We start from the raw sequence: 20,932 nt of genomic DNA, 5'->3' as shown, positions 1-20,932 counted from the left end.
TTCAATGCATTTTATGATCAACGTTTATAATGTTCACATGTTTTTTCGTTAGGATATAAAGTTAGGACAGGACACACTCTTGGGGGTGTTCTCATACATGGGCGATCATGTTTGATGTGAATCCGTCTTTTTGCAGCCACTTTGCGTCCTTTTTTTTTTTTGCAAACCGGATATCTGTCTTTGAGGACAAGCCCACATTCATCTTTGGAATATCGAAAGTAATCCCACCCTGCTGATTTTAATTTCTTTTTTGGGGGGGGTGGGGATTGGTGATATCAATCTGCCTTCTCTCTGCCATTTTCTCCACTGCATGTGTGTGTGGCAGAGGAGAAGGAGATGTGCAGGTGAGATTCTCCATCATATCACCCACCCCTCTCTGATGAGTTTTGTTTGGGCAGAAATTCAGCAGGGAGGGCTGTGTTGAGGAGGAGAGAAAGAAGAGGATTAACATCATTGATGCTTTAGAGATGTGACTCGTGACCTTTACTAGCTTTCCTCTCCTCTTCGTCCCCTGTTTGTTACCTTTCACTCTCCTCTACAAACTACTGGTTGAGGAAGAGATGATGTAACCCTGACAGAAAAGAATTCAGAGTCAGTCACAGTTTAGTTTCTGGAGGGGAGACGTGCAGGCTCTATAACTCTCCAAGGATTCAGTGTGGCGTGTGTTTCAAGAACCATGTGCTAAGCATTGTAACGCTCCGAGCACTATTTAAACTCTGCAACTCGTTGTTTCTCAGAATCTGCATGTGTGAGACCGAAGCCATCTCTGTGAGTCTCAGAGGAACATGCAAGTGTGGAAGTGTAACAATAGGGTTGTTAAAAATGCACACGGCTCATCTCTTGTGTGTGTATGAGAAGTGATTAATTGCACAGCTCTGCATCCTGCTGCTACAGTGTCACCGAACACTGCTGTGTGTGTGTACATGTGTGCATTTACAGGAATGATGCGTTTCATTTGAGCTGCACGTGTGTAAATTCATGATTTATGTTGTTCTGGCTCTGCGATCAGTCTATACTAGGAAAATCCTTGCTCAGTTCATATTACCAATAATTTATGTACAAGTATCTCATTGATCAGTAGTGTCATGTCTTCTTTTTTATTATTAAAGTTGTAATGTGCAATTGAAACATACCAAACCATCATTTCCGCTATAAATTCAAAAGGATGCGCCAAGAAGTCTCGGTACAGCTGCATTTGAATTTGAAGTGATTTTGATTACAGTTAAAGACCCCTCATGTGACATTTGTAACCATTTTAAAAATTAATCCAATCAGAGAGTGATTGTAAATGCTTTTTTCTTACCTAGATAATATAACTTGACAAATACTTGACCAACAAAACCTTATCTGTCTATGCTCTTGACGTGGGGGATTTCTAATAAAATGTTAGTTTGAAATAACATTTGTAAAAGCTGACTCAAAATACAGGTCTGCTTCATTCCTGTCATATCCTATTACAAGCAGATGCCTTTCAGTATAGTGCATCCCTCCTCTACCCCCATGCAATTGTCAAGGTGTTTGTTCCACATGTCAGATTCTCACTAAAAGCTAATTATTTCTTCCATGCTCCATTACCAGTGGGCCTCACATCAGGAGATGCACGCGTTCATCAGTGTGTCTGAAATTCAAGCCCCTTTTTAAACATTTTGGCTCATTATCACACCAGCCTGGACCCAGTCAGCACTGTATTTGCACATTGGTCCTCAAGTCACCCCTCTACCTTTGTCAGGGTCAGTTATGAGGAGTTCTCTGGGTGACTTACATCTGAGCTCAGTAAACAGCACACCACCTAAAGATTCAAAGCAACAGCTCATGATTTGAATGGCAAATGTCCTTGTTGGGGTTTAACAGTATACTGTAGATCTGCAGGGGATTTCTGGATGTTTCCCACCACAGGCAACTGCTAAACATTTCTTCCTATCCCATTAGCACTACAAAGTTACCCTTATCATTGCTGAAAACCGACAGCATAAACAGTCGTATTGTAGAAAAAGGAAAATGTGACAAAAGCCGAATACCAGGCAAAAGAGCGGACAAGAAAAATTAAATGGGATTCACATTTTCATTTCAGATTTGCTTTCTATCGCACTATTTTAAGTTTATGTAAGGGTGTTAAAGCCTCAAAGGGCTGGTGGTGTGGTTAGCTTTTTATATAGGTTTCTTTTAGCTTTGACCTCGCAATAGCAAGCCGTCCGCTCAATTCATGGAGCTTCATTTGTCAAGAAAATTCATCCTATGCAAATGCAAGGATGAAGCCAAATCCGTCTACAGTTTCCTCATCCAAATTGGGGGTCTAAGGATAAATGGTGTTGCATGCTGTACAGATTATAAACTAAACTTTGATTTGTGTTTCAGACACATAGGTCCATATCAGTATAAAAATAAAACACACACACACACACACACACACACACACACACACACACACCCATATATATGTATATATATATATATAGTTACCTGGCACAGCATGAAAGGTGAGGACATAATCGGTCACAGACATATGACTTACACTTGTGGTTTGAGGAAGGTTCTGAATGTATCATATACATATGCCTTATATGTCACCCGAAGCTTTTTCATTTTTGCTTTACTATATAGCAGCACCACAAGTGCTCTGTGTTGAGTACTGTAGGGCTGTTTTCACATCATCTGTACACATATAAAATTTGCGTCCCCGCATGTTGGCTTGTGGCAACACTGGCGCTGCACATCGTTGTCATCACATCGATCATCCCCGGTGACCAAAATATCTTACTCGCTACATTTAGCACTTGATCTGCCGTAAAGAATGATTCTCCCTTGGTTTTAACAATCATGACAACAATCTTTTTGAGTTAAATTTAATGTCATCCTACACACCATAGCTTGAGCATGCTCTGAGCAGTTGCTGTAAGGAGACAGGACGACAAGACCTGAGGGTCAAGTATTAAGGCTAACTAAATAATCTTGACCTGACCGCACTGTCAACACTTTTCAGAGAGACTACTTCTTCACTATAAGACAGTCCTGAAGAAAACTGTTGACAGCAAGGTGTGTGGGTTATTTAGAGTAACCAGGACATTGTTTTTGGACAGGCACGCTGATGCTGAGTCTGTCATTTTTCAACATTTTGTGCACCGCAAACAAAACTCCATTCACCTCTGTCGGATTGGGGTGGTGACAGCAGATACACGAAGCTCTCAGTAAATAAACCAAAGCTGTTTACATGGAAATACCAGTGCATCTACTCACCTGTAAATGTTCGAAAAATGTATGTCTTTTGAAAGAAACTGTATTGTTATAGATATAGAAACAAAACTCTTCCCAACAAAATAGAAGCACCTATAAGTCAACAAAGAATCCTCAAATACGTATTTAACTAAACTGTTGATCGCCATCAATACTGGTGATAGCAAAAATTATGATGAAAATTGCCTCATTATTGTAATTGAGAGCAATGTAACACACCATAAAATCCACTTTATAGCAAACATTTTTGAGCATGGCATACTGTGAGACTTTATTATGTAATAGCTTTCTTAAGCCTGTGATTTGCTCTCACTACAGGTGGGATTTTTCCTTCTATTGGACAACTGGGCAGTATGGTGTGTGTGTTGGTAGTAAGACAGAATATGCTGAGAGCAGGGGAGAGAAGGATAAAGAGAGAAAAAGAGAGGGTCAAAGCCAGAAAGGCATTGAAGACAGGGGATGGTATAAGATACAGAAAGAGAGAGGGAATGGCGAAGAGTAGGGAAGGCAGATAAAAACAGAGACTTGTAGATGCACAAACTGACAGCCTCTTGACATGAAAGAAGAGGGGAGAGAATAAAAGAGAATATTAAAAGAACTGTAAGCATGCACTTATATCTACACACACTCTCACACACACACACATACATACACATAGTGTGTGTATATGTAGTGCCTGCTCTGTGTGCTTGTGTTTATTAGATATGATTCTCAGGCTGGAATAAAAAGGGAAAAAGCGTGAGAAAAAATGCGCAAGAGCCTTTGAGATCAAGGAGAAAAAACTGGCACAGTGTCATGTGTGTTTTAAACAGAGAGACAGAGAGATGGAAGGAGACATGGAGCAAGGAAGAAAGAAAGATGGACAGATTGCAGGATAGAGGGAGACAGGGAGGGAAAAGGAAAGGGGAGAAGGAGTAAAGTGGAGAGGGGATAAGGTAAGTAGAGGTGAAAGGCAGACTTTTCTTGTTGTACTCCTGATTTTTTTTCTACGCTCATTTAGTGTGAAGCCTTGATAACATCTACTGAGGCACACACACACACACACACACACACACACACACACACACACTACAGTAGCTCCATGTGTTAGAGCAGAGTATGTACTGCTGTAATGTGTGACAACAGGCCCAGCTTTACAGCTAACTAACAAATATCCTAAGGCAATACAAACAAAAGCACAAGGTATGCATACAAAGGCATACGTGTTCATAGAGTAGCTGAAAGGAACAGTTTCAATGCCATTTATTGTAGAGCGTGTAGGTCCCTATCAAAGGGATAGTTTGACTTCCTCACAAATGAGCTCATTCATGAATGCAGGGTGGAAATGGGTAGAAGATTCAGATCAGTGGGAGAACATCGAACTGTGGAGCAGAGTGGAGAAAGATGGAGAGATGAGCAGACAAGTCGAAACTATTCTTAGCCTGCTGCTGTTAACTGCCTTGGCATCCTCACATACACACAAGCGCGCAGAGACACACACTCGCACACATCTAGACGTGCACACTCACGAGAATGCACACACTGAGGGAAGAAGATACTGAACATTTGTCATCCATATAGAGCTGCAAAAGATAGTGTGTGTGTGTGTGTGTGTGTGTGTGTGTGTGTGTGTGTGTGGTGGTGGTGGTGGGGGGGCAGTACTTAAGTGGACCACGAGAGGCAAAGAACAGAGAAATGACTGGGAATAACGGAAGCGACACAAGAACAGAGAAAAGGATGGAGGACAAGAGGAGCAGAGAGAAAAGGAGAGATAACCGATGTTCTCGTCCTTGTATTAGCTATAATTCCCCCTAATGTACCTGGTATTAAAGGGGAGTTCACCCATTTTCTCTGACCTTGACTATAGCACTTTGAGAAGCTATAGAGATACAGAGCTGGCAGAGATTGTCTGGATCTGTGCCAGCAGTTCATCTCCACGTCATTCGAAGAAAAAAAAAAGAAACACTTTAATGCTCCATATTTTACCTTTTCTGTCATCCTTACATTCATTCTTCTGTTGCTTTCTCCTCTCCCCTCCAACACATGCATACAGTATATCATGTTAATTGTATGGTGTTAAAATACATATGATGCATTTTAGGCAGTGTGCTTAATTGCCACACATAAAATGAAGCTATAATGAAACCTTGGAGGAGATTAGTGTGACTGTAACAGCAGCAGAAGTAGAATACAGCAAAGAATAACAGAACAAAACCCTAAAAATAGAGTAAAATCCAACAGGGGCTCTCCAAACATTATGCAGCTGACAGTTCCAACACATGCTGAGTGGAATCTGTGAATCTACAGAAAATGAAAGACTGTTACTTACATCTGGAGGGTACAGTAAACATTGACTGATTTAGCCTACATTTTCATCGCAGGAAACATTTCTTCCCCCCCAAATGAAACCTTTCAATCTGTTCCAGTGATATTGACATTGTGCTGTGTTTCTGAATATACAATTGATTTTGATTGAATGAGATAATCAGTGACAGGTTTTCTTTAGCCTCTGCCACTAATAAGAAACTGTGCCCTGATGAGCAAGCAGCCAGCTTATTTTGGCGAAACAACATTCAGCCGTTCGTTGGTGCTGAGTGGCCACTGACAGTTAAATGAACAGTTCAACATTTTTCGGAAATAGGCCTTTTCATGTTTTTGCTGATACGGCTGATACCTTGTTTGATACTATAGCTAAAATTGGACAGAGTGGGAAACAGGATAATGTGGTTTTCTGTCTTTATGCAAAGTTAAGTCTCCTGGCTTTTGCTACATAGGCAAGAGAATGCCATCGATCACCTCATGTAGCTCTCGGAAGAAGCTTCCCAAATGTGAACTACCTCTTTAAAATCTTTATTCATTGTAAATATTTTTAATGCCTCAGTTAAAACTGTACTAACAGCGGAATAAATACTGTTTTGCTCAGCCCTCTGATTGTCAACCCAACAGACAGAGAAACGGAGGGAAAGAGAAATGGTATGGCAAGAGACCATTAAGGTTAGAGAAAGACAGAGTGAGTAGATGTGAGGGACAGAAAGGCACAGAGGGGGAAAAGAAGTAAAAGAAAGCTTAAAGATAAATCGGAGACCCATTTCAAAGGGTTGTTGGTGAGGAAGTCCAAAGGGCTTTTCCTCCCTCTCTTCACCTGTCCGAATGCTTCAATCACACACACACACACACACACACACACACACACACACACACACACACACACACACACACACACACACACACACTTTAAGATTATTGACATAAACAGGTTAAGTCGACACACTGAAGACGGCAGTACTTTGTATGTGCCTGTGTCTGCACACTTCGTCTCTGCTCTCTAAATTCCTTCCCTCTTTCTCATTCACACCTTTTCTCACACTGCCTATTTTCACTCCTCTGTTTCTGTCTCTAACCTTAGTTCCAGTCATTTGAATAATAACTGCAAGTTGTCATTCATATGCACAACCGGTGCAACATGGAAATGCGATTTGTCTCTTTTACCTTGAACCTGTGTGTGTGTGTGTGTGTGTGTGTGTGTGTGTGTGTGTGTGTGTGTGTGTGTCTCTGTGTGTGTGTCTGTCTGTGTCTGTGTCTGTGTCTGTGTCTGTGTGTGTCTGTGTGTCTGCATATACATGATTAACAAATGCTTGTGGAAAATAAAATTTGTGTGTGCATCTGTGTGTGGGTGTTTAGTGTGACCAAATCAGGAACAGTTTTACCAAATTAATGCATGAAAGTAATCATCAGTAACATTGTTGTTACCAGCTGCAGTTGTCTGAATCTGACTCACGGCCTCTTGGATGTCATCCTCTCTCAATCCCCTACCCTCCACTTGCTTATACTTATCAAAGCAAAACTTAATAAATTACTTATAATAAGAATATTAGAATGTAAAATGTTACCTCTTTGAAATTTATGGATACTTTTAATGGTGGGATACATGACAAAAAAAAAAAAACATGCATACATTAATCAGCAAGGGAAACAGGCTATGTAAAGTATGTGCAAGCTGTGCAACAGCCTGTTGTAGTTCAAGAAACTGTGAGGTATTTCATTGGTTTTTTGTATTTTCAGTTATCATATCATACACAGATTGATCAACATTACCATGTTTAACCCAAGGATTATGTGTTTATCCAAATTTGTTATCCTAGCATTCTCTTTCTAGGCCTACAGCTATATCAAGAAAAAAAGTGAACGCAGGTATATGATGGTTTGCAATGTGAGGCAGGTAATGACTATGTTAGAGTCTCAGCTTGTTTAGAAATGAAGGATAAAGAAAAGCTTTTATGCAAATGCAACCGTGAAGAATTTGGCGTCGACAGCTAGAAATCACAAGGTTTTTTTACTTTTTTTGTTCCAGTCTGTTTTTTGTTTTTTTTTCACCGAGGAATTACTTCTTTTATTCACTTACCTTCTTGAATGCTATCATTCAGCTACACTTCTGTTATGCAGCAACTCCACAGTCACATTGTTTACACCAGGGTCCAGCTGATCGTGCTGAAGCCAGCCCGGCTATCAGGAGGGAACGTTTCCACAACCCAAACAAATAGTTTTTTTTGCAAATTAGTTTGTGGTTTTGAAGAGACAGAGTTGCCATTACTAACATATTTTGATGAAATATAGATATACTGTATTTCTGAATTGTGTTGCAGAGCAGGGACGCACCCACCTACAGCAAAAGGGGTCTACTGGGCATCAGGATCATAGTGGCCTTAAGCCACAGCCTCTTGTTTGAAGTGACCGCTTAGATCGGCTGATATGAAATCCAATCTGATATCTATTTTTCTTTCTTTATATTCTATCAGTCGTCATTTTCAGGTGGGTAGGACAGGGTGAGCATTTATACAGCATACTGTGACTATCTAAAAATGAATGGATAATTCCTGTCTTTTCATGTGTATCACAGATGGCATTTCATTGTGGACATCACTGAATAACAATTCTCACACAGACATGGTTAATAGCTCATGCAGCATCTGTTATTTACAGCATATTCTCCATAACATCAGCTCCAAATTACTTTTTACTGTACTGACTGTGTTGTTAAGTGGTATTTGCTTGTTGCAACCCAATTTTTTTTTTGTTGCAACCGACCCTGTGTGTGTGTGTGTGTGTGTGTGTGTGTGTGTGTGTGTGTGTGTGTTAGTGTGCGTATGTGTGTGCATGAGTGTTCATCACAGTCAGTCCTGCCAGATGCTATCTGCCATCCTGAATGAGTTTGATCGAACAATACACACATAAGCACACACAAGCACACACAAGTGCACAAGCAACACACTAATCACCTAATCACTCACATTGCCTCGTCCAAGTACTTAGTTCTTTCTCGATGAGTAAAAACTACTTAACACTTCAACTTAGCTCAGTTCATTGTATCCTGGAGAGGAGATGGAAAATGAAAGTAAATACGGGTGATCATCGAGGCAGCAGAGGAACAGTGAAATGAGAAGACATTTAAGTAGAGGAGACACGATGATCTGCTTTGCAGTAGGTCAAGGCCTTCTATAGTCAAACTGTAATAAATAAAAATCCTGTGAGCATTCAATTATGAAGCTGCTCTTACCATTTTACAGTCTATCAGAGTGCAGAGATCCAAAAAGGTACAAGATTGATCCGTCAACTTCCTACACCTGATTTTTGCTATCTAGGGTCAAAATGTGGGAGGGTGGGGTTTCATCCCAACACATGCATGGAGCCAAAAGCACACTCAACTCACATTACCAGCTTTAGAACATTTTCACTGAATACCAAAACTAGCTACCTTTAAAAAGTAACACAATAAAGTAAGAAAGTAGGCTATTTGCAAAAAAAACTGACATTTTTTCGTGATGCAAAACATTTTGAAAGCAGATGAATCTGCTCTAATCTGCATGTCAGATTACAATCATTCTTATGTTTATCATATTGTAGCGAAACAAGCATGTACACTATGGCAACTGTATGTTCATACACACACACACAATCACACACAGTAGCACTTCCAACACCTCTGCACAGTATGGGGTCCATTTATTTATGGTTCACAGAACATACTGTAAAGGTTGTGCTTGCTTATGTTAAATTATATGGTAATTCATTACAGTGTGGACCACCTAGTGTGTGTGAGCATGCATTACATTATGAGAAGCAGGTACATTCCTTGATACAAGTGTATCCAATTTAAGACACAGCCGGGTGCAGAAAAACCGGCGGCTGTCCTACTTCAGTGTTCACATGCTGAACATCTCCTTTGATTAAATACAGTATCCTATCATTTCGAGTTTTAAAAGTGATGAAAAGTATAAATGTAGTTTGTGAGATACGACTTTGTCAGTAAACAAGAGGCAATGTTTTCTCTTCTCACAGAGGATACAATGATGTGCTCTAAAACTGTCACCTGTAATGAATCTAAGCGCATCATGATAAACAGCGTCAGGGGCCTGAGAGTATAGGGCTGCTGCATCCATGTAAATCACATCTGAGCAGTCGAATACTAATAAACAATGTCTATACAGTCGGCAGTTGACTGTTTAAAGTAAGGCATTATTTATTTCGGTAAAAGTACCCTAATTTAAACCTCAGCATCTTACTTCTTTCCGCGTTTGTCGTTGAACAGATTTCACTATAATGATAACATTTATAGCACAGGCATTAATTGATAAGATTATTTACTTGTGTTGTGGTGAGGAGCAGGTAATTAGTGTGTATGTACTTTAGGTTTCTGAGTAGGAAAATTTGTGTTTCAGAGAGTACAAAATATCTCATATTTCGTAACAGAAAAGCAATGTTATTGGATGTTGGTTCAAATTTCTACATTTTTTCCTGACAAGGGACCTCTCACGGTCATGTGAATAATGACAATTTCTTCTGAAAAGCAAAGCAGAAGTACTGAGGTGGTGCAAACATCATAGGGAGGAGGTCACAGAGATGGTGATTTGCCCATTACCTTCTAACTTTCCCTGGCTTTAGCAAAGTTAATTTTCTAAAATTAACCAAACCCTAACCAGAGGGGTCAGAGTAGAAAATGGTCATTTGATTGATTTGTAAAGGTCACATGCAACAAATAGATCTCTTATTTTGTTGTTTAGGTATGAGGACTTGATGTTCTTTGCCCTTTCAGAGGCTTTCTTTAATCACACATTGGCCTACAGAAAAGAACCTCAAACTGTAAAGTATTGCACACATCCATGCAGATATTATCACTTGATCTTACAGAGTATTTAAATCCCTTTCCAGGATTATTTAGCGCTATAAAATGATGCTTGAGACATCTAGAGTACTTTTTATTCTGTGTTATTTGTTACAGCCATAAAAACAGTAGTTTTTTTGAATATGATACAGAAATTACTTCATACTGTACAATACTGACACACAGCATAGAATACGATGACTCTCCCAGTGTTAAAGCTGCTTAAGGGGATATAAAAGGGAAGCACTGGATGTTAAGGGTTCCTACTGGTCTTGTTCACAGTGTTAATCAAATGTGAACTGCCATTGTACATGAGAATGAGTGCGGATCAGGGTCTTTATATGGTCAAAATTCTCTTTTCTTTTCTGTCTAACTGTTAACAGAAACCTGAGGAAGGAGAGTGGAGGGAAAGTGTGAAAGTGATGAGGAGAGATGAATTGGTGGAGGAGGAGGAGGAGGAGGAACAAGAGATAAAGAGGAGAGCAGCAGAGCAAGCAGAGAACTGGCTTGTCAAACTCAGGAGAGACCTGAGAGAAAAAGAGGGAGAGGGAGAAGAGGAGGGGAGAAGACAATAGAGAGGAAGAAGTGGAAAACAGGAAGAGGCTGGAAGGTATAAGAGGGATAGACTTCAAGGATGAGGGCAGAGTGAATGCTGGGAGAATGAAGCAGATGAATGTAGGACAGAGGTGAGGAGGATGTAAGCTTGGAGTCAAGAGGAGGGAAAGAAGGCAGGCAACAAGATGGATGGACACAGAATGAGAGAGTGAGATGGATGTATTCAGCGGGGTCAAAAGAGGAGGAAGGAGAGAGAGGGAGGAGAAGGGCACAGGAAAGGAGCAGAGAATACGATGGAAGATATGTTTGGTAATCAAAGAGACTGTTTCAGAAGAGGGTAAAGAGAAGATGGAGCGTTACAGTGAAGGATTAATCCAGCAACACTCAGTTTACCCTCTTTATGTATTTGTAGCCATGACATGATATCTGTTTGATTATTGTAACCTTTATATTTTGCAGAACAAGATTTTACACCCATAACAAGCATAAAACATGAGGCACCAACAGAGTGCAAGCAGTTAGATCCTCTGGTCCGCCTGCAACATGACACTGGTGGTTGTGCATGTTTTAGCCTATTGACTACAAATTGTGTATATTTTTCATAACACTGCACTATTTTCCTAAACATGCCATAACTTTTTAAAATGATTTCCCAACTTCCATACTGCCACTGGTTTCATTTAATCTCAAGAGGCAATTGAAAATCAACTTGCAAAGACTTGAAAGTTGCTTAATATACATAATCCATCACAGTGAACAGCTCTTTTTATTTTAGTTTAATTTTGTCAAAGTTAGACTTTAATATTATGGTGATGCAGTTGCAAGCAAGAACTGTTTTAAAACTCTCCTCGTTGTTGGATTCAGCATTAGTTCAGTGGACTGATAGTCATCTGCCACAAAATACTGCACTGTCTAGAAGACAGCAATAAGCAACACGGATGGTATAGAAAGTATAATGTGCAATCAGTTATGTTTGGCTCAGAAATTATTGCTGCAACGGACTGAAATTTCAGAGGTCAGAGTGTCCTCAAATGTACCAACAGGGTGCATTAAAAAAAAACTCACCCTGCTCCAGCTGCATCACTATACAACCATGTTATTTTGACAGAATAAAACAAAGCTGTTGTATTGTTCACTGTGATGGATTACCCATTTCAAGCAAGTCTGTAAGTTGATTTTCATACCCTGCTGAGATAATATAAAAGCAAAAACTGTCTGAAAATCACTCTAAAAGTTATGGTACACTATGGAATATCGCCAAGCATCATGAGGCACAAGGATATCCAAACAATCTTTGCAGATGCAGTTTAACAGTAATCTGCACAGGAAAAAACAGTAGTTGAGTAACTGAGCAGATTGTTCTCATGTGTATATTATTGATACATGATGTGCCATCACAGCTCGTTTATGATCAGTACACACACACACACACACACACATATATACGTATATATGTATGTGTGTATATGTGTATATATGTATGTATATATATATGTAGTCACATCCTCACCTCTACCTGAGGAACAACCTTTGGGGGACAACCACATGAGTGTGAAACTGTGTGGGTACACTTGAACTTGAACTTGAAAATTGTCAGCAGCAAGAAGAACAACTGCTTCAGCATGTGAAAGCACAGTCCTTGAAAATACAAACTACGGTACAGTTCCTGCATCGTCCTCTTTCTTCAGCTTGAATAGGTTGATATCTAGGCACATTTCACAGCAAATACTGTACTATAGTACTTAACATTTTAAATGCAGGACCTTTTCCTTGAACAGGGAATTTTCCACTATGTTATTAAGAGATTGAAATTATTGGTCCATCAATGAATGTAACCTTACTTCATAGTGTTTCTCATCGTTTATCAAAATTAAACAGAAAAACCAAACAGCCAACCAAATTCTTTCTTTATCTGAGGTTTAAATTGGCCTCTCTTTGTGGAGGTCAAAGACTGCCTACCTTCTTAAACGTGCAACATCCCTGTTGCACTGCTGACTGTTAAGATAGTCTGCCCAGATAGAGGACAGGTCGGGTGTGTGAACGTGTGCCTGATCTTGCTGAGTGAGAGTTTGTGCATGTGTGAGAGAAAGGATGGGTAGAGGGAGTGGTGCAGATAATAGGTGACTCTATCTGGAGCTGAGAGATGGTGAGGTGAAGAGGGAGGTGAGAGAGGATAGATGGTTGGACTGGAGCAGCGGGATCAGTGTAGATAATAGCTAGACATAATATCTAGCAGAGAGAGGAGGAAAGAAGAGGGGAGAGACAACAGGTGAAGTGAGGCAAGGCGTGCATGGAAGGATGGATGGATAGTAAGGATGGAAGGACATGGGTAGAGGGATGAGTGCAGATAATGTGCTCAGATCTAATGTCTGGAAGGAGTAGAGACAGAGACGGGGAGGTATGGATGGTTATGCGTGCAGGAGTGGAGCAATGAGTATAGATAATGGGCTCCATCTAATGTCTGGAGGGAGGAGAGGTTACAGAGATAAGAAAGAGGATTGAGAGATGAGGGACGGCACTATCTTCATGCCATGCAGCTTGAACGTGCATTGATAATGAATGTGTATTTGTTAGGTGATATTTGGATAGTCTCTCGTCTATTGTGGGTCTTTGCAGTGACCTATTGAATGTGAAGTGTGTAGGCCATGTGACACGGTGAGCTGTGATGCTGTGAGCTGAATGTCTCTCCATCAGTGTCACAGAGACATATTCCCTGCGCATGTCCTGTCCGTGACAAACAAACTGATTCCGGTGAATGTACTGTATGAAGTGCAGGTAATGGGCTTGATCTAATGTCTGCAGGAGAGGAGAGGAGAGGAGAGGAGAGGGGATGGAGACAGGAAGAGATGGATGTGCTGATAGAGAGGACTGGAGGGATGAGTTTAAAATATGGTTAGATGTGATGTCTGGAGACAGAAAGTAGGAGAGAGCAGAGTGCTGGAGAGAGACGGGTGGATGGAGGAATGGAAGGGCTGAGCATAAATGATGAGAGAGGTTTAATGTGTGGAGGAGTGGCGAGAGGACACAGGGGAGGAAAAGGGGGAGAGTGGATGGATGGTGGGACAGGGTACAAGGATGAATATTGTGGAGAGGGGAGAGTGAGAGGGCGAAGGAGAGATGGATAGATGGACAGTGCAGGGATGAGTGTGGATAATGGCTAAATCTAATGTCTGGAGGGCAGACATCCATCTGACTGACCAAATTATAGTCCGGCTCACTTTCTACAGACTAATTACTGGAACACAGAATTCTCTCTGTCTTTCTCCCTCTGTGTCTTTGTCTTTCTCTCTGTTTCAGTACCCAGGGTGATTTTGAGGGCTTATGAGAGGGGAGGATGCCCATGCTGATAACACACAACTCTGCTCAGCTCGTAGATCAGCTCACCTGCCCTCTTTTCCCCTTGTTGGCACAGATCCTCACATACCCTCCCTCCTCTAACAGATGGTTTTCTGAAGAAAATACAGTTTGTTACCTGCCCACCACCGTGCTCATTTGCCTTATTTTTCTCTTCCCTGCTCCCTTGTCAACTATCTGTTTTCAGGCATAATCGAAAGAGAGGAGAAACAGCAATCTACCTGTCTGCTGCTCTGCTTGTTAGTGCCATTGTTAACGCGTACACCTCTTGTTTAAGTATATATTTCAGAGAGTGAATAAGTGGGGAAACAACAAGCTACGTGCTCTGTGAAATATTTATGATGACCCTGCTACATGCTGTTTTAAGTAAACTTTGATCAGATTGGGCTGACTTGTTAACAGTGGAGGCTGTGGGGAAACTTGTGTGTTGAAAACAACAAAACTGCCAACCATTTCTCCTGTTAGCTCTTGTGTTTAATAAAAGTAAGTGCTAAAATAAAGGAAATGCCAGCATAAAGTCCTTTTATAGGGTGTAGTGGCACCAGAGCACCTTCATTGAGCCTTGGCATGAATTCTGCAAGTGTCTAGATTTTACGGGGGGGGGGGCATGGATACAGCACGTCTCTTTTACAAGAAGCTCCATTATTCATTGTTTTGATGTTGGAAAAATAATGCCTTTGGCAGTGCTGAATCTCCTGTTGTGTTTAGTTAGATTCAGGTTTAGTCTCTGGGACTGCTTCGGGATTTGGTTTACATCATTTTAAGGCCTATCAAACCAATTTCCTTTTGTTCCCCGTGGATGCAGCTATTATCTTCCCCACTTTGACAACATTAAACGTGCTGTCAAAGACGTTCACTGTAGCTCAACCACACCAGGAAAGCACAAACCACATGAGAGAGTCGCTGCGTTAAACACTTGTCTGCTTGCTGAGCTCAATGTGAATGATGACACATCTGACCATATGATTTTCTTCGCTCAGCAGACCACAACCTGCAGCACTGGTATGCATCACCTGCAACTCTGCATTTTAGGCATAATAATGTGATTATGCATTTGAATTGAACATCTCCTTCTGTGGACGAGCATTGACTTCATTGAACTGTCTGCTAATGCTTTGCATTGTCAATATGCTTTGGATGTGCGATTGTTTTAGCCTCTCAGATGATACAAGTACACAGTATTGGTAGCATTTGTCCATGTATTCCATAAACTGTGTATTCGTGCAAGACTTGCCAGGATTTCTCTTCTAGTTAAACTGCCAGTAAAGTCCTATCAAGCATCCCAGAAGCTGATATCTCTTTTTTGCATAATTGTAGCCAGCATTTAAACTGTACTGTGCAGTCATCCTGATTCCCAGGAATTATTTAATGACAGAATTGTAAAAGGTTAATGACACATCAGCAAATTTACAGTTATCAGTCTTGTTTGATGCTCTACATCGAAGTAGTTCATGTTGGAATTTTCATCAAAATCAATGCTGTTGTTATTGTGTTTTAAGGTCATACTTAAAACTTCATATTGAACTGGAACTGAGGGTCACAGTCACTAATAATCATCACAGACTAAACCACTTAATTATCTCACAGATCAATTTCAGCTAATCATTTTACCAATCAATCATGCTCCCTTGGGACTTTCAGCAGTTTGTGTCTGTGTGTCTGTGTTTGTTTCCTGCTGCTTTTAAATTACCCATTAAATAACAAGACAAATGATTTAATTTCAAGGACTGCAGGACATTGTGTCCTACAGCCAGCATGCACCTGTGTGTGTATGTGTGAGTGTGTGCTGTTTACACAATGCTTTAGAGTGACTGTTATGATGTTAAAAGCAAAGGGCAAAGAGCAAAAGTGTGGTTTTGTGTCAATGTGGATCTGTGTGTCCACTGTGTTGTTGCTTTTGTTTATGTGCATACATGCTGTAAATGTCTCTGTGCATGAATAATACGCACAGAACAATGCTGAACATCCTTTGACTTGTTTCTGCATCAGGACTTTTTGGCAAAGAATCAGTTAATATTTCTCTTAATACGATATAAGACACAATACAGACATATTTGTGTGCGTGCGAGTGCACATGCGCGTTTTATGTTCAGTTCAGCGTCATGTTACTGTAATTAAGGTCCACCACTCCCTTGTTGTGTATGTGTGTGTGAGAGAGAGAGAAATAGAGAAAGATAATTAAATCTAGCTCCATGTTTCTACCTGTGGCTGTGTGTATGTGTGGTAATTAAATCTCTCTCTCAGTATATCTGAAGGAATGGAGATATGAGGCTTAATGACAGAATGATTTACTGTGACATAATGACACTCATATTAACGCACACAGTGTGTGTGTATGGTGAAGTTAAGAGAGACTTCATTGTTGGAGGCTGACTTTTTAACTTAACTTCATACTCCTCAGTATGTACTACCAACTGTACACTTGATGACAATTTATCATATTTTTTGTTTTGTAATTTTAAGAATTTAAAAAGAGTTTATTTTGAAATGAAAAAAAGGGTTAAAAATCAGATTGAACCCAAAAAACCCATTCTGTGGTTTTCTGTTGACTTTATTTCAGGGACTATGGTGCATCAGCAGCAGATGACTTGCATTTGTCATCATTTTTATCACCAGTTTCTGTTAGTGTAAGCAGTGCTTGAATGTGGTTTTACTCACTGGTACATGGTACAGGCACTTTTAATTTTTCCCCTTTACATACAGTACAGTACATACCATTAATTTTTACTGTGTGTACCCGCTTAGTAATGAATGTACTTACATGCTGTAGTTGTTTTATGTAGTAGGTAAGATTCCTCCATTTCCTGGCCAAACACACCTGAGACGAGGTGGAAAAAAGCTTGTGCTCTCTTGCTGTCTGAGGTTCAGCATGGGGTTCACTTCTGTCGAGCGGTTGCTGGATAAGAGCTTAGACTTTTGCTCGCACCTCTGAAGTCTTCTGTCAGTAAATGGTCTGCCATGATGTGCAGACAGCAAAGGGGGCCAGTTAGAGTGAGCGTGGTCCAGCCTGCTCACTTTAAGGCAATTTTCATGGATGAGGTCCTTTCTTTCAGGAATGAAGTGGAAAATAGTCCGAAGCTTTCCCATAAACATTTGTGACATGAATTCATGGTCTGTTATGGTTTTGACTCATGGGTTTTTGAAGGCTGATCTTTGAAATCCATGATCTTTAAGATTGATCATATTTTATTAAGAAAATAAAGAATTTAAAATTCCTCAACAGATTAATGAGGAAGGGACTCTCAGGGACATATTGGTGCCTGTACATTAAAACATCTATATGGCCTTCATCATGTAGTTTTTAGAATTACCCACAGAAAATATGTCACATTACCTCTGTTTTAATGTGTCTAACGTCTTTGCTTCCACGTAGATGATACTTGGAGGTATTTTTTAAATCCATAAAACAGCTTTTCCACTTAAAAACATCTGCTAGTAAAAGACAATAGTTGATTATTTCTGTTATAAAACCAGACAAAACAAAGCTTTCCTATAAATGCTGCATGAAGATGCCTGCTGGTTTAGATTCATTTCAAACACTAACTGGAAGCTTAATCTGAGCTGTGCTCGCCACAAGGAGACCTTGTTTACAGTAAACTGTATGAACGCTGTCGCCTTGGAGCAGAAAGCACAACAACTTTTGGAAATATAAAATCTTGGAAAATCTGTTTAAACCGATCTGCTTCCATTTTAAAAAGTTGAGTTTCTGTAATACTACTAAAAAAATCCTTAAAAGCTGCAGAAAATTACCCTGAATCATACTTTTATTAACAGGCTGTTCACATAGTAACATTGTCCAACAGTCTATGTGAACAAGTCATGTCTTAAGATCCACTGTGTCTATTATTTTGATCTACCTACAGTGTTTCATACTGATGACAACACAACACAGACAAATAAACAGAATTTCTTTACTTTTTTTCAATACCATAATGCAGACATTATAAATTGTATAGATAATCTATACAGTCAGTATTAGTTTGCTGTATCAGCATTCATGCATCATACAACGCATTAGTTACTTTTTCCAATAATATTAATTCTAAAAAAAAGTGTTTTAATAACATTAGAAGATACCTCAATTAGTTAATATGATGGCAAATAGAAAACCTGCAAATTTGTGGTCTTTTGAAATTAAATTAACCACTTTTTCTATCGAATGAATATATAATGCCATATCTCAATGTGACTGGTAATACAAGGCAACATATTCTTTCCTTCGTCGTTGTAATGGTGCACACAGAGCACACATAAGAATATGAAAATCAGCTTGTGAAACTTAAATTGTGATCACTTTTCGATACCTGCTTTCTGGCAAGTGTGTGTGTGTGTGTGTATCTGAATGAGTAAGAGGAAGAAATATGGAGTAAAACAGAAAGCAGCTTGGTAGCCTTAGCATTGCAGTAAAGGCCAAATCTCTCAGGTTAGCTATCCACTTTATTATTATTGCCCTGATCAATGGAAACACACAGACTTTCTGTAGTCCCTAGCCCATTGCCATGACCTTAAACATCAATAAAACTGAACCCCAACCTAAACCTAATTCTAAACTGAACCTTAAAACCAAGTCTTAACCCTCAAACAGCCCTGTGAAGTTGGCAAACACAATGATGGTTTCAACCCAAAATTTGGCCACGCAACCATGCAATAGAAAGACATGTACATGTACATGTACATGTACACACACACACACACACACACACACACACACACACAGTGAGTAAATCCTGCAACCTTGTACCTACCTAACTAAAGGTACACTCCCACCCACCCACATACACACACATACTGGTGAGTTATCATTGCTTTGCCCTCAAGAGCACTATCAGTCAAAATGTAATTCAGTCACCACTTGATATACTAGTGTGTGTGTGTGTGCATTTGTTTGTGTGTATACTGTACGTATCAGCGTGTCTAAGTGTGTGTGTGTGTGTGTGTGTGTGTGCGTGTGCGTGTGTGTATGCGTGTGAGTGGGTGTGTGATATAATGGCAGGCCAAAGGGGGCAGAGAGAAATAGAGGGAGTCGAAACTCAAAGGTATTCTTTAGCTTTTATTATCATGATATTGCCAAGGGCAGAGAGAGTGTGAGAGTCAGAGAGAGAAGACAGAGAAGGAGAGGCAAAGATAGATGGAAAGAAGAGACAGACAACCAGTGAACAACAGAGAAAGAAAAGGGAGAAAGAGACAGTAATCTCTTTTTCCTGTGGGCTTGAGATGTAGTGCTCTTTGGCCAAAGCTTTTGCGCTGCAGAACAGAGAAGTTCAGGAGATCCTTTATTCCCACTGCCATCAGGCTATACAACACCTCAGCCAAAGGATGTGGACTAATCTAATTATTATTGTTTATTTATTATGAACTGTTTTTATTATTTATTTTATTATTATCAACAATGAGCTAATGGACACATGCATTTCCCTAGGGGATAAATAAAGTATCTATCTATCTATCTATCTATCTATCTATCTATCTGTCTATCTGTCTATCTGTCTGTCTGTCTGTCTATATGTGTGTGAGTTAACGCACCTATTTTAATATGCTTGTACCTGCTTCAACTGAACCAGCCTTCTGTGCATTACTTATTTTTGTTGTTTCAAACTAACAGTGTAAAAATGTATATATCAAAGTAAAGAAAATGTGTTTGGTTGCTTTATGGCACAAAAGGAATATAACTGCTTTACAACGAAAACAGAGAGGGGGCACCATTGTTCCAGCAGACATGGAGCTAGAGATTTCAGCCTTTCTTGCAGTGACAGATGGTGGAGCAATGGAAATGCTGATGGTTCCCTGCATCAAAGCCCTGCTCTGATGCCCAAACACAGACTGAGTGATAGAGGACTACAGTCAATACTGCATGTAGCATGATGATGACCACGTCATCCACCAAAATGTCAAGGCCTGCGGCAGATTTTCTGATCCAAACAGGGTCTGGTTGAATTCCTCTTTGTGAAGTTTTTGCCTTTCCTTCACTGTCAGTGCGTGTTGTTTACCAAATTGTAATAAGGCTGATGGAACTGAAATAAGACTTTGTCAAAGCTAATTTAACTAGGTCCTCAAGCTCTAGAGACCGAGAATGTTCAATTGGTTGCCTGACATTTTGGCCAAGTATGCCAAAGATCTCATTCCATTGCTTAAGGTCATTTTGTGATAGAATAGCAGCCTGTTTACCAGACTGTGTTGAGAGTCACCATGTGAACTCTACAGGCACTACACTATGGCAACAATGCACTTTCAAATCCAGCAGTAACTGCTCCCTCTGGAGTCATTATGTTCATTTTAGGTGGTTGTTGCAGTAAATGTAGTGACAATAACATACTACTGAAAACAGGGTTTCTGCGTATGTTGTGTTGGATGTGGGGTGAAGGGGTCTAACGGCAGGAACTCAGAGGACCTGTGGTCATGCATCAGCTTGACCTAAACAGTGAATGTAAAGCTGAATATTGGTTTTAGCTGTATGAATATGAAAAAGTTCGTGTACTGTATGTATCTTAGACCTATAATGCTATTTGCACACCTGATTCTGTAAATATCACAAAAACCTAATATTGTCTGTACCTACATTATATATGGCTTATTATTTGTCAGGCAGAAAAGGAAACTGTCAATTTGTTGCTGAAAACCTGTTGTCACTATGTGGCTGACTAAGAAGGTCTGCAA

The sequence above is a fragment of the Seriola dumerili genome, unplaced genomic scaffold (assembly GCF_002260705.1).
Source record: "Seriola dumerili isolate Sdu_G_001 unplaced genomic scaffold, Sdu_1.0 BDQW01000003.1, whole genome shotgun sequence".
Taxonomy (NCBI): Eukaryota; Metazoa; Chordata; class Actinopteri; order Carangiformes; family Carangidae; genus Seriola; species Seriola dumerili.
This window is presented reverse-complemented; position numbering follows the sequence as displayed.